This window comes from Protopterus annectens, chromosome 1.part0, assembly GCF_019279795.1.
Source record: "Protopterus annectens isolate FY-2018-M chromosome 1.part0, PAN1.0, whole genome shotgun sequence".
Classification (NCBI taxonomy): domain Eukaryota; kingdom Metazoa; phylum Chordata; order Ceratodontiformes; family Protopteridae; genus Protopterus; species Protopterus annectens.
In genome coordinates this window covers 1,573,653,379-1,573,670,749 of record NC_056725.1, presented here as the reverse complement: position 1 = coordinate 1,573,670,749, position 17,371 = coordinate 1,573,653,379, and positions in this window count along the sequence as shown.

Sequence of the window (17,371 nt, the reverse complement as noted above, 5' to 3'; positions counted from 1 at the left end):
TGGAGTTTGCCATGTATAAAAATGTATGTTCTTCATTAGTGATCTGGTTATACAGAACCATATCCTCTAAAGTTAACTCTATATTCCGGTATGTGATATTACGTTCATTAAAGGAAGCCTCCTCGTAAGTGTCTGAATGTAGGAGGTTCAACATTTTGTCAATATAATCATTCTTATCCATAACAACCAAGCCACCCCCCTTGTCGGGTTTCATAACCCTCACCTGTTTATTTGCCACAATATTTTTAAGTAAGTCTTGCTCTAGTTCATTTAAATTCCTGACTAGAGTACTAGCCTGTGTTTGTTGCAAAAAGGCCCTAAAATTAAATTCATATAGTTTCTCAAACAATAAAACAGTTGGATGTAAATGTACTTGGTCTCTTTAGTTGAATACCAGAATCGTTTTCCAACTGCTGGAGATTCTTAAAGAAAAAAGGAAGTTAATTTTTCGTACACACAATTAAAGCTGTAATAGAGCCTCATCTATTCCAGTATTAGATGTAGGTACAAAAGTCAAACCCCTTTCAAACAAGTTAGCCCATGTTACATCTACTTCAATACTGCTGTAATTAAAGATCTTATAGTTACCCAAGTCATTACTAATAATCAAATTGCTATTCATTTCCATCTCCTGTTGTAGTTCCCCCTGTTTGAACCGTTCATCCGGGTTCCATCCCTCTGCCACCCCCTGCCCCAGAAATATGGTGCTGATTGATTCCATTGATCCATTGGTGTTGCCTGAGTCATTCCATTCCATTCCCTGTCTCTAAATCTTTGGGACCGCCTCAAAGGGGGATTCCCTAAAAGGCTGTTATGCTCAGAGGGCTTGTATTGGCATCATTGAACCTCACATTGTTGTCATTAGCTTCAACACCATTATTCCCAAAATCAGTGTTCCGATTCCCCATATTGGGTGGTGGGGTGTAGGCAGTACCATTCTCATATTCCAACAAATTTATTTGCAATTTGCTTAGTTTTTTTTATTTTTGAGGTCATTAATATCACTCTCAACACCCCTCAGTATTTCATTGAGTTCCCCCTGTCTACTTTCAAACAATAAATCACGTTTAATACTGTCATTAACAGTTTCTATATTTGATATCAACAAACTCATTTGCTTATTATAATCCTTAATCAAAATTTCAAGAAGTTCACAACCGTGTCTATTAAATAAAAAAAAAAGCAGTTCTTTATGCAAGCAAGAGTCTTTTATCAAACCTGTGGAGTATTTTCACAAGCGAAGGCATTTAGGGATCTTTTCAAGATGTAAACATTTCACTTCAGTAAACATTAATGTAAGCGCTACACCTCGGGGAATTTTTTTCCCATGGGAAAAAATTGCTTGGCCAACCAAACACCAAACAAACTCTCAGACTCTATGAAGAAGTGGGGGGCTTTGCCCACCACACCCCCCCCTAACTAAATATACTAACTCTGAGATTGCACTACAGCTGAGAAAAGGGCAAATTCCCGACGACAGTCAGGCGTTTTTTCATCGGGAAGAAATTCGCTGAAGTGGCCTTTCAGAGTTTAGGGACTTTGTTGTTTATGTGCCGATGAAAAGAAGTTCAATGAAAACGCCTTTTGACAAGACAGTATAGACCCACAGTACTACAGGCTTTGCTGCATCATATTACAGTACTGTCATTTCATCAGTTATCCTCAAACTGTACCACCATGCTTTGTTGCATCACAATACAGTAGTCCCACATCCTCATATACCATCAGCCTGACAGCTGTGTGCCATATTACATCATAACACAGCAGACCCATAACCTCAGTCATCATCAACGAGCAACACTACACCAGTATCTAAATCATAATACACCACTGTCAGAGGCTCTGTTTTCACCCACCTGCAGCACATGAATATTTGCTACTATATAATTCAGTAGTGTCATAACTTCAGTAACCATGAATCTACAAAATTCAAACCTTTGTTGCATCCTAATACTGTAATGGTATAGCTTTAGTCACCTGCAACCAGCAACAGTACAGGCTATGATATACCTCAGTATGTTATTCTGAAAATGTCAATTACCTTCAACCTGTAACACTACAGGCTTTGCTGCATTATAATACGGTATAGTCATAACCTCAGTTGTTATCTTCCTGAAATATATCAGGCATTGCCATATAATAATAGAGTAGTATGAGAGCCTCAGTTACCACGAACCTGCAACAGTATGGATCACAGATACATCACAATACATTACTGTCATAGCCTCATTCTCCTATAGCTTGATAACACTATTAATTTTGTTATATCATAGTACAGAAGTATGACAGCCTTAGTTGCCATCAACCTGCATCTTTATGGGCTTTGTCACATCACTATAAAGTTGAGCGTCAGTCACCATCAATCTGTAGTACTACTTGCTGGTTGATGACAACTGAGTTTATGATTCTGCTGTGTTATGATGTAATATGGTAGAGCTGCAATCAGCATCAACTTGCAACATTACAGTCTTTTTATCACAATACAGAAGTGTCAGAATGTCACTCATAATGACTGTGCATCACTATAGTCTTTGTTACTGCATAATACTCTAATGTCACAGTTATATTCACCATCATTGTGCAACAATGTGGGCATTGTTACATCATACTGCAGTACAGTCAGAACCTCAGCTACCATTGACCTGCAGTACAACAGAATCTGTTATGTCATAATACAGTAGTGTCAGGGTCTGAGTCGGTATCATCCTGAAACAATACTAGCTTGCTTACACCATAATACTGTAGAGCTATAACTACATTAATCTGCAACATAAATGTCATTCTCACATCATAATACAATAGTATCAGAGTCCCAGTTTCCATCAACCTGTCACATGAAGAGCTTACTTATATCACAGTATAGGAGTACTAAAACCTCACTTGCAGTCAACCTGCAATAATTAGGTCTTTCTTATCATAACAGAGTAGTGTCAGAGTCACAGTTACAATCAATCTACAAGCAGAAGGGAATTCTTGCATTATAATACAGTAGTGTCAGAATCTTGTTTATCACCAACATGCAAAACTAAGGCCCTTCTTACCTCATAATACAGTTGTGGCAGGGGCTGACTTACTGTCAACCAAGAACACTAACAGCTTTTTTACTTCATAAAACAATGTAGTCTGGGTCTAACCATCAGCCTGCAATACTACTGGCTTTGTTGCATCATAATACACTAGTGTTAGGGTAACATTTAAGCAATAACCAATGACCTAGTGTGGTATATATTGAAGATTTACCCATGGTTGGCATGGTTTAATCATGAGGGTGAAGCCTGAGTGATTAAACAAAGGCAACCATGAATAAATCCTCAATATACCACAACCACAGAGTCAGTTATTGCTGTTATACAATGACATTATTTAAGAAAAAAAATACTTACGTTTCTTAAATAATGTCTTTGTATAACAGCGGATTACTGTTCTTCCACAGGTTGTGATATACTGCTTCTTCATTTTGATGTACTGCGCATGCGTATGGGACTTGTGTTCCCACCATACCCAGTAAATCAATGCTTTGAAATGGAAGCAATGGAGAAAAGAAAGTCTCTGTTGCTCTGTTTTCTCTTTTTTTTTTTTTTTTTTTTAATTGTAAAAAAAAAAAAAAAAAAAGCATTTGGGGCACTTTATATCAACGGAAAAAAGTCTGGGCAACCGGACCTTTTTCCATTGGTATATTGTAGGATTTGCAATGGGCATGCTGGTTGGGCTTGGCCAATCAGTGTACACATTTTCGAATATTAATAGGGAGTCATTGTATAATTATGATTAATCTATAATAAAAAAAATCAAAGACAGCTGAAAGTTGTAAGAAAAGCCTTTAACCAAACTAGTGCATTGACTTAACAAACTCTTCAAAGGTTAAAAAAACCCATCAAGAAAATTCAAAAATATATATAGGAAAAATACACTATCCCATTAATCAGTCAATCTATAGGAAAGCTTTCCAATGAAAATCAGCATTTGAACTATCAGGTACCAAGTTTTTAAATCACAAAATGTACACTGCTTCCATTCTATTCAGCAGTATGATCACATTTTATCAGTATACCCAGGTAACTTAGGAATTTGTCTCATAACAAAAAAAACTAAATGTTATTAATTTCTATAATGATGTTTATACACATGTTCAGCTATAGAATTTTCCATATTTTTATTTCTGCAATCATTGAGGAGTTCCATGATTTTAATTTTCACCATTCTGGCAGTTTTGCCTATATGAAATCATTTGCAAATAACCACATAAGATCAACAAGAAAAAATTCTCAAAGAAAAAATCCAAAAAGATTCCATAGCCACAAAACCAAAAAACATACCATTACAAAATTTATTTCCAAAAGTCTGAAAACTAAGTGTAATAGAAAAATTGTTCAAACTTTCTGAAAACTAAACTCTTTTTCAAGATTAACAAATAGAAGGGTGATATGGCAGAATACAAGACAAAGTTTTATCACAGACTAAAATCTGACAATAGAACTAAATCACTACAACATGTTTTCAGCAATATCACTGCATTTAGTAATAAAAATAAATGAGCTCATAATCAACAGTAACATTTTTATAGATTTTCCTTTTATCAATCATAGGGCATAATGATTTCAGAGAGTTCAAAACAACAAAAGTGTTTCACAATTGAGCTGCATGAATAAATTCTCTCTTAAGTGATTACTTTAAAGTGTGAGCAGGATGTTGACTGCTTGCTCAAAGCAAAGAACTAGTCGAAGTCACCTTTCTAAACAAGGAAGTATATATAATTCCCACTATTTAAAGCAACCTTTAATGACTCTGTCTCTACATCATCCAGAGGACTTGATACCTAAGTCATTAAAATTCAAATAAATTAAACATTCTTTAAACAGTTCCATAGTGCCCTGTAATGTAAAAAAACTAAGTCATCTATGTATCATACAATTTTTGTGATTCATAATTATATCTGAGGAATAAATATGCTTCTGTTTAAATTCAAAATAATTCATAAAACTATTAGCATATGACAGAGCAAAATTAAACCCCATTGCTGTTCCTTGTTTTTCAAAACATATTTTCCATCAAAATAAAAATAGTTTTGAGTCAAACAAAACTCTGATATATGTATAGCATTTTTTTTCTGGTTTAACAGGCAAAAAAATAAGTAATAGCTTGAATACCAAAATTATGGTTAACACGACTGTTTAAATATTGAACATCCAAAGCAGTCAGGAAACATTTGTCCATTATGTTCAAGCTATAGCTTTCCCCCCAAACTGATAAAAATCATTAATACAAGATTTACCATTTTTTTGCCAAAGGCTATAAATAATTACCCAAAAGAGATTAATGCCTGATAAATGTCCTTGGCTTAATTTAAAAAGTGTTTTGTTTATGTGTATGGTCTTTAAGGCAGCACTGTGAATGTAAAGAAAGTTTTCCCTTAGCAAATACATGTTCAGTGTGAGTTGAGAAGTCTGCAGCTAAGGGCAGTTGTGCAGTATGTTCTTTTGTTTCCATGGAGAAAAGCTGACTACAGGTGTTGGCAATACTTCTCAAGAGTTCTGGGCATTGTTTGCTGAAGGACACATGCAATTTAAAGGTACAAGGACAAGCAACTCAGTAAAAATAAAGTTTGAAATTATTGGAAGTGAGTAATAGATAGCAGTTTTCCTGATAGCTAAATACTTAGCTCATTTACTAGAAACATGTATAATTTAGTTTTATTTAAAGATGGCAAGTGTACTTTTTCTTAAGGCTGAAAGTTAATGTTTTCCTGAAAGTAAACAAGCTGTTTTTCACATCTGAGAGGGGAATAGAGATATGACAAGAACAGATAGCAATTAGTGTAAGTAGGAGTGTGGGCTGTAATATGCACTTTAGCATGGATAGCCTTGATGTTAGTTAGGTAATGCCTGTGGATACAGTTGTCAATTTGAGATAATTGTTCGTATTGGGAGGATTGAACTTCCTTATCTGCAGCTGTACATACTTTGGTGTTTTTTTAAGTTAATAGATTCTGGGCTGTTGTGTGTGTGTGTGTGTGTGTGTGTGTGTGTGTGTGTGTGTGTGTGTGTGTGTGTGTGTGTGTGTGTGTGTGTGTGTGTGTGTGTGTGTGTGTGTGTGTGTGTGTGTGTGTGTGTGTGTGTGTGTGTGTGTGTCTGTGTGTGTTTCTTCAAAGGTTTTCATTACAACAAAACATCTTGTAAAATGTGAAATAGGTTCATATGGTGATGACAAGAAACTACTGTATAGAAGATCAACCTGCCAAGCATTAGTGGGTACATGTTATACAAAAGTTGTAAATAGACATTTTAAAAAGCTGTCATATATAATATGTGAGAATAATCATTTTTTATCATAATGGCTCTACTATCCGTGTTATTTTTGAACATTAATGGCCTTACAGGTATAGACAAAAAGGTAAGACTTATTCAATTATATTAGGAAATACAAAGTGCAAATAGCAATGCTACAGGAGACACATTTAGAAAGAAATGAACATGCAAATTTGATAAAGAAAGGATTTCAGTATGGATATTCAGCAGATTATCAGGGACAAAGAAAAAGGAGATTACTTATGCTAATTGCTATGGGAGCTCCAATAGTGGTAGAAGAAGAAATATAATAATGGCAGATTTGTGGTAGTAAAGTGCTATTGGCAAGGGAGGATGATTATGTTGAGATGGGGTACAAGACTTGAATTGCCTAGACATAGTAAGGCCTTATTACATTTAATTCTGGTGGCTACCAAAAAAGAATTACTAGAAAATGGAAATCAAATTCTAAACCAACTCTATCTGAAGTACTGAATATTGTAACAGAGATAAAAGGACTGAAAGTGGGATCTTCAGAAAAAGGTAGTAGAAAGTTACATAGAAAAAAATGGCATTTGTGTGAACAATACTTGCAGAATAATGATTTGGACTGAGGTTTAAGGGAAGGCAGGAATTAAACACTTTATGTCATATTGAATGGTGATAGACAAAAAACATAAGTGATATATAATGTTTGTAACTAAGAGCACATTAATATGATTTGTTTTCTTGCATATAAATGTATGTTTTCCAATGTCTTAAGTGATAATTCAATAAAGGTGTTTTAAAAAAGAAGATTATTATCTACTCTCTAATGCCCCTTTAATATATAAGACTAATGAGAGGACTGTATATGTCAAAATGCATTGTCATCTGACATCCCTTTATTTCTTAGACTGATGTTAGTCTACTTTAGATCTAAGTATAGTACTCAGACTAATGATCTGCTGATGGTGAGACCACAACTGCCTGGCAGGGGATATAAATGCATGAGCTTTGATCTTTTCCTGTAACTGATAGATACAGGGTCAATCCACATAACAATAAAAGCTGCATTTTTGTTTCCATGACATCTCTAAAACCAAGTGAGGTGTCTCTATTGCTAGGATAACAGTGACTACAGAAAGAAATGATACAGTGCCAGGATTACATTGTTCTTTCAACTTTCATCATTTTGGAATATAGGTCATGAAGACAGGATCACTTTCAGCTACCTCAGACAAGACCAATGTATGCTTCATAATGGTCATAGGTTCATAGGTTCATAGGTAGGTACTAGGCCATTGGTCCTAGGGCCTATACAAGCCTATCCAAAAAGGTACCCTGGCTTTTGCCACCCTAGAAATTTATTTTCCTGTTCCCTTGTCAAGCAGAACCACAGAAGTGATCCCTGGGGTGAATTTCCTATTATCCATCCAGTCATCAAGATTTTTCTTGAAGAGTGCTAATGAGGAGCTCTGTTTGACATAGATGGGTAGCCTGTTCCAGAGTATGGGAAGTCTCTGGGACAGGAATTTATCCCTCCAGCATGTTCTATTTATTGTGGTGACAAGGTTTAGGTCCCTAGAGCGTGTAGCTCGGAGGGATTGGGATTTCTTTAAGTGGAGCATGTCCAACAGCTCTGGGTTTGACATAGCTTTGTATGTTAGGCAGAGATCACCTCTGAGTAGGCGATATGCAACAGAGTAAAGCTGGGGTTTTTTGAATTGGTCTGTGTAGGGCATCTGTTTGAGGCCAGTAATCCTCTTTGTGAGGTATTTCTGTGGCCTTTTGTTGTCCAGTACATACCAAAAGAGGTGATGTACTCTATAATGAGTCTAAGGAGTGATGAGTAGAGGGGAACAATTACCTCTTTTTTTCTGGATGAGAAACCTTTTGTGATGAGGTGTGCCATGTAGAAGGCTTTCCAGACCACTGTGGCAATGTGAGTATCAAAGGAGAGACAACTGATGTCCTGTGTCCCAAGGTATCTTATCACACTTTCAGTATTAAGTAGACTACCGCCTATGTGGTAGTTCATGGGTTCGGAGTTTTTACCAAAGGGGATGAGAATGCACTTTTTGGCATTGAGCTTGAGACCATGGCTTTGACACTAGGCATCTGTCTCAGTGAGGCCCTTTTGTAGGATGTCCAAATCATTAGGAGTTTCAGTTATGGCTTCTAGTTTGCAGTCATTTGTGAATTTAGTTAGCCAAAGACCTTCTGTGTTAGTCTGTACTTCAGAGAAGTAGATACCAAACAGGAGAGGACCCAGGACTGAACCCTGTGGTACTCCACTTGTCACTGGTCTGATGTCTGATTTGGAGACTGCTACTTTCACAGTGTGGGTTTTGTCAGTAAGCCAGTTAGCAACCCATCATGTGACATAGGGATTTATACCTAGTTTAGTGAGTTTATCTATAATTCCAGAGTGGGGGATGGTGTTGAATGCCTTGGCGAGATATAGATAGGCTGTGTGAACCACTTTACCCTCATCTATGGCTTTGGTGACTGCTTCAAAGAAGTCTATCAGGTTTAGGAGACATGATCTGACTTTTACAAACCATAACTGTGTGGGGTCCAGAGTTTGGAGATCTCCAATGTCTTTGTTTATGAGTTCCATGATGATACGTTCCATGGCCTTGCAGACCAGGCTCATCAGGCTAATGGGGCGGTAGTTCCCGAGGTCTGTTGTGGCCCCCCTCTGTGGAGTGGGATAACCATCGTGGTGCACCATTCAATGGGCACAAAACCTGAACATGGTACTTAGGTGGGTGCCAGTTCATTCTGTAGCTCATGTAGAAGGCAGCCTGGGATGTTGTCAGTTCCCATGGATGCTGTGTTCTTGGCTTTGGAGAGTGAGGTTTTTACCTGTACAGCCGTGATTATAGGAACTTTGCATTTTTCTGGTATAAAGATGGGCCCTTTAGGGGGTGAGAGGGGGGTAAAGTTAGCACTGAACCTATCTGCCAGGATGTTGGCAATATCAGTTGGTTCTGTATATTTAGCATCATTGTGCTGTAACTCAGAGCAGATCTGAGTGTTGCCATTGAGATTCTTGACATAGCTATAGAATGCTTTGTGGTGGTCTTTAGAATCAGTGGCAATTTTGTTTTCATAACTAGCTTTGGAGGATTTTATGAGGGATCTCAGCTTCTTACTGAGGCTGACTAGGGAGTTCCTCCAATCATGGGATTTTACTCTTTTTTTGAAACAGTTCATTTCTTCTGTTGTAGAGTTTGTTTATGGCAGAAGACCACCAGATTGACTTCCTTTTTTTGGAGGATAGCATCTTGGTTCTGTTAGGGATAGCATGATCCATGCACTTGTGTAAGTGCTTATAAAGTGCATTTGTGTAGGATTCAGCAGTCGTACCTCTATTGTCCATCTGCATGGGTGTCGTGAAGTTTGCCACTTCTGTCTTAAGAAGCATGAAGTTGGCTTTGGAGAAATGTTTTACGGTTGTTTTCTTAATGGGGGGTGGGAGCAGGATGTGTATGTCTAGGGTGATTAGCTTGTGGTCGGCTCTGACCAACGAGGAGTTGACCTCTGGTGTGGAACACTGGTCGACCATGTTGGTGATGACCAGGTCTAGGATATTGCTGCCCCTGGTGGGGTGTGGATAAGTGGATCCAAGGCTTTGGAATTGATGAATTCCAGAAAATGTTGAGCAAAAGAGTTGGCACACAAGTAGTTTTCCCAGTTAATGGTGGGGTAGTTGAAATCACCCATTATTAGGGTGTTGGGTTGTACCTTAATATTTTCCAGTGTATCAAGAAAAGAGGAGTGGGAATTCTTGGGCATGGTGGGGAGTCTGTAGCAAGCTACAATCTGGATTGCAGTTTTGCCCAGAGTTAGTTGAACTTGGATAATTTCGGATGCATTATGCTGAGCAACTAGCTTAGAGGTGTGGATATCCTCAATGAATATGGACACTCCCCCACCTTTAGTGTTTTGGTCTGGGTTTGGTGGCTGAAAGGTGTGATATGAATTATAGCCAGGTAATGCAGGGGTGCTCTCTGAAGCTTTGAACCAGGTCTCTGTCACTGCACAGATGTCGATGTTCTTCATTTTAAGGAGTGCCTCGAGTGAGTGCATTTTGAGGTTTAGACTTCAAGCACTGAGTAGCATTACCCTCAGATTTTGCTTGCTTGTACCTGTTACGGTGGTAAATTTGTCATTTGAACCTTGCCTAAAAAAGGCACTATAGGGGTGGCAAGAGCCTTTGCCAGTATCCGGAATCCCAAGTGCAACAGGTGCAGGCCATCTCTGGCAAAGCAGCGTGGTCTGTCAGTCATGTCATCCCAGGCAGACAGATACTGGATTCTCTTAGAATGACACCAGAAGCTTAGCCAATTGTTGAAGTCAATAATTTTGTCCTTGTACTGTGGTATCATTCTGGGTGATGGCAGGATGCTACTCAGGGCTAGGGTCATACCTGCCTGGGCTACAAGACCATGTCTCTTTTCATGTAGTCCAGGGAGGTACATCTCAGGTTATTCACACCAACATGGACAATGACAGAGTCATATCTGTACTTGTTGTGGAGTGACCTGAGTGCATGCATTATGTGGCGGATCCTGGCACTTGACAGGCAGCTGACAGTAACTTTCTTCTTGTTTAGCCTGGTGAATGGAACATCAGTGTGCCTGACTATAGAGTCACCTATGACTAGAGTGTTGGGTACATTATGCCTTATGCTGAGTAGTTGAGTGGCACACTGAGTATGTGAGCTATGTGTCATTTGGGTTGCATTGGGGGTGGATGTTGCTTACATTTCTGCTTTGGAGGTCTCGGTTGTTTGGGCAGAGTTTTACTGAGAGCCTCTGTGAATGTAGGTGTGTGTTTTGTGCTTCTGTGTGTGTGTTTTGGTGGTGTAGGTTTTGAGGGACTATGTGATGAGTGTGGTGCGATGCAAGTATTTACCTTCTCCTCTTGACTGTCTAATCCAGTCTTCGGTGAAGAGATCTTTGCTTCCTGTTTGGCTGTATAAGTGCATCTCTCACAGGTCGTAGTGTCAGGTGGTAGGAGGAGAGTGTTGTCCGTGTACATGAGGCAATTGCTGAATTGTCCCAAGATGCCCAGATTCATCAGGTAGACAGGAGAAAACACCAGGAGCTGACCTTTAGACATGTCTGGATAGGTGCTTATTTATTAAGTACTAAAAACTGTTTTCCTCTAGACAAGTGAGGAAAGTTGAGTGCTGTAGTAATTTGTAGCTTATTTAGTGCTTACAACGAGTTCTGAACAAGTGCTGAGCTCAAAGAAACAGATTTGAGTGCTAAAACTAAAAAGCTGGCTAGCTGCAAGGGAAAATTTGAAGAGCAGACTTTATGGCGTCAGGAATAGTTTAACCCTAGTTAAGTGAGGGGGGGGGGGCTCAGGAGCTCACAGACAGTCCTGGATACAGCAAATCTGTATCTGGACAAGACTTGTTACAGGAAAGGGGGGAAGTAAGCTTAGAATTTTTTTTTTTCAGTAAAGTGGAAATGGAGAAAGAACAGAAGTTAATTCAAGGTTAAGAATGTGAGTGGGTCGGCCTTCACAAATGTTCTCTATTAGACTGAATGAACTAATGACACTAAACTGGGAGGAGTGTCACAGATCAAATATACAGTATGGGTGGGCAACTGCAAAGCCACCAAGTATAAGAACACCACAATACTAGGAAGGGTGGGTGGAGAGACTATTACAGTTCTTAGCTGTAGCCACTAAATGAAAGTTTTAAACAGATCAAGGAGCAATCAAATTACTACTCAGCCCCTGCTATTACTCACACTCATACTATAGAAGGTCAGGAGGCCCTGTTACTCTCAATAATAATGAAGACAGACTATCAGCAGAAAATGGCTGCCAGAAACACAGGAAACTTAAACAAAACTACCAAGCCTAGACAACAGCATGCCGCTATCAAGATTATGCCACCTGAGCAGAACACAGAAACCTCACTTTAAAAGCATAGAAAGAACACTCACAAAGAGAAAATACAGGTCTCAGTATGAAAAAGCAGTTAACATTTTAATAATTAAATAAAAATGCAATTATAGTAATGCACAAGTGTTTCAGTTCCTAGCTGTAGCCAATAAATGAAAGTTTTAAACAGATCAAGGAGTAAGCAGACTTTAGAGAATGCTTTTAACTGTAAACAGACTAGATTAGAACACAGAAACCTCTAAAAATCAAAACTGCACAGAAAAGCTCAGAGTACTCACAAACAGAAAATACAACTCTCAGTATGAAAAAGCAGTTTACAGTTAAGTAATTCAGTAAACATGCGATTAAAGTAATGAAACAGTATCTAGCAATGAACAATACAGTTAAAACAGTATAAAACAGTACATAAATGCAGTGAAACAGTAAAAAAAAGCTTTATAACTGTGCAAAATGTAGTAGATTAACAGTATAGCACAATTATAAGCGTTTCAGAAGTGCAGTTCAGTTCAGTGGTCCTTACTCAGGATACAGCCTGAACGTTTATTTCCAGAAATAAAACTTGAGTTGTAATTTACTTTTCTATTCATTGCACCTGTAGCACACTAAGCTCTTTAAAGAGTACATAATATGTATAAATATTACCTACTAGTGTATCAGTACTAGAGTATCAGTAATAATGTTAATGTAATAATCGGCAAAATGTGCATTCAGTACTCCAGTGGAGATTGCAAGTTCTCCAACAGGGTATTAATGTACGGACAATCCCTGGAAAAAACAACAATGCCCCTTCACAGCCTTAGAACAAAGCTCTTTAAAGCACAGACAAAAAATAAACTGCTTCCATCTTCTTTACTCTCGATTAACAAGGCACTGCTGTTTAGTGACGGTAAAAGAAAAATTAAATAAAATTAAAAAAAGGTTAAGTAGCAAAAATAACGGCAACACCATTTACGAGAATTTTCAGTTTTACTTCTCCCTTACTAACAAGGATTTAAAAAGCCTGGTTTAGCAAGCAAGGCAGTGGAATTATCAGTGTGTGTGTGTGTGTGTGTGTGTGTGTGTGTGTGTGTGTGTGTGTGTGTGTGTGTGTGTGTGCATGCGTGCGTGTGGGCCAAATTCATGAACTCCTACCATTAGCACTGCCATCATTAACCTGGACTTGCAACAGGCTTTAATGCAAGGTGCTTCTGTTGCTGTTGCCAGACATGAGATGAGAAGGAGAAGGGCATTTAGTACCTGTTATACCTGTCATGCACTGCATGACATGGAAATCGTAGAGCGATACAGTGTGGACAGGGAAACATCGAATGAAATATGTAATCTCTGCCACCCTCACCTGAGACCCCAGAGAAATGTGCAGCATTATGCATAGTAGCTACAGGTCCTGTACAGAGACCCATAGGTTTATAACTCACTCTATATCTTCCAAGTCCCTGTTGGAACATGCCTGTGCATCCTTGACTGAACTGCACAGACATCATATGGCAGCTACTAACACACCAATATCAGGTGTAGTGTGGACAGCAGGCCTCCTCCAAGCACTTCTACCAACCATCTGTGTAGCACTTTACCCTCATAATGGCTATGGGGAGAATAAACCAGCTATTCAACTAGACTAATCAAATTAGCCTGATCAACTGCATCACCATCAACCTGCCCTATGTCTGAGGAACAATGTCATGGGTATGCATAGTCACACTGTGTCCAACATCTGGGCAGGAGATGTGGGATCCACAAACTCAGTGTCAGACTGACCATCTGTAACCCAGACTGTCCCTCTTCATCACCACCACCATCATCAGAGGCTACCGATACTCTGGCATCAAGTGGTATGGGTTCCACAGTGCCACTGACAGAATCACTTATGATAACAAATAAGCAACACAACAAAAAAGAAACAGAATAAAAACTTATCAAATGTGTGTTATATAAAATACATTTTAAACAATAATAGAAGCTAATGCAATGCAAAAATGACTTTCATGTATAGAAAAAGCTACTTTATGTACAGTAATAAGAATAAAAAATGTGCGCTTACCATGTGCAGGTGGTCATACAAAATCTGAATCAGATGTGCCTACATATAAGAAAGGGAGATCAAACATAGCTGATAAGCATTACAATGCAAATGACACAAGGAATAGCAAACAATCCCCTTTGCATCTGAGATAAAAGGCTATCGTCCCATTTAATTTCGACAGTCCTCATTGTCTCTTCTTCACCACCCTTCTTGCTCTCCATCTGTCCCTCTATATACAGATAGATATAGATATAAAGATATAACAGATTTTTTTCATTATATCGCATACTTAGAAGTTTAGCAGTATATACACTTGGGTTGTCCTACACGTCATAACCAATATCAATAATTCTGCATGACCCTCCTGCTTTACTGTCTGGATCTCTGACAGTGGAAAGGAATATCTTTGTCAAGTTAGTGGCCGTTCAGCAGCAGAACCACCCCCAATAGCCACTCCTGAGCAATTGCAGCTGCCCTACGTTTTGCATGGATTATCATATCAATAGCCTGATGTCTGATTTTCTGATAAATACGGCCATGCCTTCCAACAGTATTGGCATTGTTGACCCCCTTCTCCCAGATAGAGACATAGCAGGACTTGTTACCTCTGCCTCTGTCAATGAGGAATGAGCCATGTTGCCATAGTGCCTGGATGATAATTTCATTCTCCATGTCAGTGTATGGCAATTTTTATGGTCCAGATGTCTCCAGAGTCATAATCCTGTATAAGAAAAAACAAAAACACAAAAAAAGGAAATTAAGCAACAACTGATTGCTAATAAAATAATATGCCTGAGTGTATGTAGCTATCTTGCAAACAATAACTTAAAAATTAAGGCTCCCTGTAAGTACAGAGAAGTTAATACAGAGCTCCCCCCACTAAAAAAGGCAATGAAAACCAAGCTGAAAGTATGCAAGGATGACAACAGTTGTGTAACTCTGTACTGCATTGCAGCATTAGCAAAAAGACAGGCATACACACACACACACATATATATATATATATATATATATATATATATATATATATATATATATATATATATATATATATATCACAGACTTAACACATCTGATTTTTTTTCATGCAAAATGCTTTTTTTCTTACATCTTTACTGAATTATCATTTATGACATAGGCACTCATACATTTATGTAACTGAAAACAAACCATACTGATATAATATACACATAACTCTAGGCGCCTAGGCCAACAGCCTTTACAGAGTAAACAAAAAAAACTAAAGAGAACCAAAATAATCCTAACAAAACAAAGTAATCAATCAATTACATAATTAAACTATCAAATCACATAGTTTAGATATATTTAAAGTCATCATTTTCTCTCAATGCCTGCCATTGCCATTTTAAGTTCATTCTTTGTGGTAGGAAGAGTTTTATTATTTTGACATCTCAGGATGCATTCTCATACTGATATAATCTCAGCTACAAATATTATACATCACAGATAATCTTCTGTACAGTCATTTTCAAAGTTAAATAGATCACTCAGTTCCTGCCTTCCCTTTAACCTCCTCTAAAACATTGCTCTGTATGTATTGTTCCCACAATTCACATTTTTTTTCCATGTAATTTGCTCCTACCCTTTTCTAAATATCCCATTTTCAGTTATTTTGTCTGTTACTATACTCACTACTTATAATATGGTTGGTTAAGTCTATGATTTCTATTTTCTAGTAATTGCTTTTTTGGCAGCCACCAAAATTATACTCAGCAAGGCCTTACTATGTCTAGATAATTTATATCCTGTATCACAGCTAAAAAAATAATTTCCTTAGTTATACCAATTTGCACATCCAGTATTTGTAACTGAGTAGTCTACAGGAAATTTTTAAAGTCTGCCAACTCATTATACTCCCAAAAATATGTTCCCAATTATCTCTTTCTTTCCCATCACATCTCCAACATTTGCAATCTACTCAAGGAAAAAAATTATTTGGAGTCTGCCTGGGGTATAAAAATACCTATGCAAACACTTCCAATCAAAAATCCTAAATCTTCTAGACGTTGTTGCATATTTGGTAGCCATACATATATCCTCCCATTGTTCCTTTGTAAACTGCTAATCCAGTCTTTTTTCCCCAATCCTTTCTATCCTTCTCTGATTGATTCCTGTAGTTATTATGGAATATCTTATATGCCCTACTAATTATCCCTTTTTTAACAGCAGCTTGTTTTCTAGATTCAACTAAAAACTCTACCAATGCTGGTCTTTTACTTAGGATTCCACTATCCCTTTCTCTTTGCCTATACTATGATATCTATCCTAGATAGGAAGGCAATCTCTAGCATGCAGTGCAAATGTATTATTGGCTTCTTCTCATTCTGTTACCTTTTACTCTAAAATTATGCATTCCGAATACATTGGCTCCTTTGCCAGTTTTCTCCTGTAAATTCCAGACCCTCCTGCCTATTTTCTGTACCCCTAAATACAGTTATCCCTATCAGCAGAATATTCTTTCTTCATTCTCATAATGGCTTAGTTCTTAGAATACGTTCTGCTATTTTATGAATATAATATTCTGTATGGCTGCCGGTATTCCCCTTAAGAATCTCCATCCAAACTTCAAGTCTCTTCTTATTTCTTGAGCTTCCCCATTTCATTATCACCCCTTTCCACTTTGAATTATAACTTTCTGCTTATGCTAGGCTTAATATAGTTGTGGTGTTACAAATGTAAAACCCCTGACACTGCTAGTAAATGATTCAGCACTCCTCTGCAATAACTGTTGATATTCCCAGATAAAAGTTTCCATAATGGCAGGTAACATTCTTTCCAAACATTTATAATGCAAAAAAATAAGTGATATACATGGCTATGCCAACCGCAATGGACAAACAATGCAGATGCAAACAAAAAGGGGCATTGTGAAACATAATCCATCAGTAATATTAAAATAAATCAAATTGTAAAAAACAGCAGCATACCTTTGTAGCAGGTCAGTTGTTGAACTACAAACAAATTTTGCAAGTCTAATAGCAGTACTGAGCTTTCTAAATCCAAACATTCTCCCCTGCTATGATAAAATGTCATTACCTACACAATTAGCTTTGAATGGTGTAGATACAGCCCTCCGAGCACTGTGAATATGCAGATGAGGTGTGAACTCATTAGCATTCATAAATTCCATAAT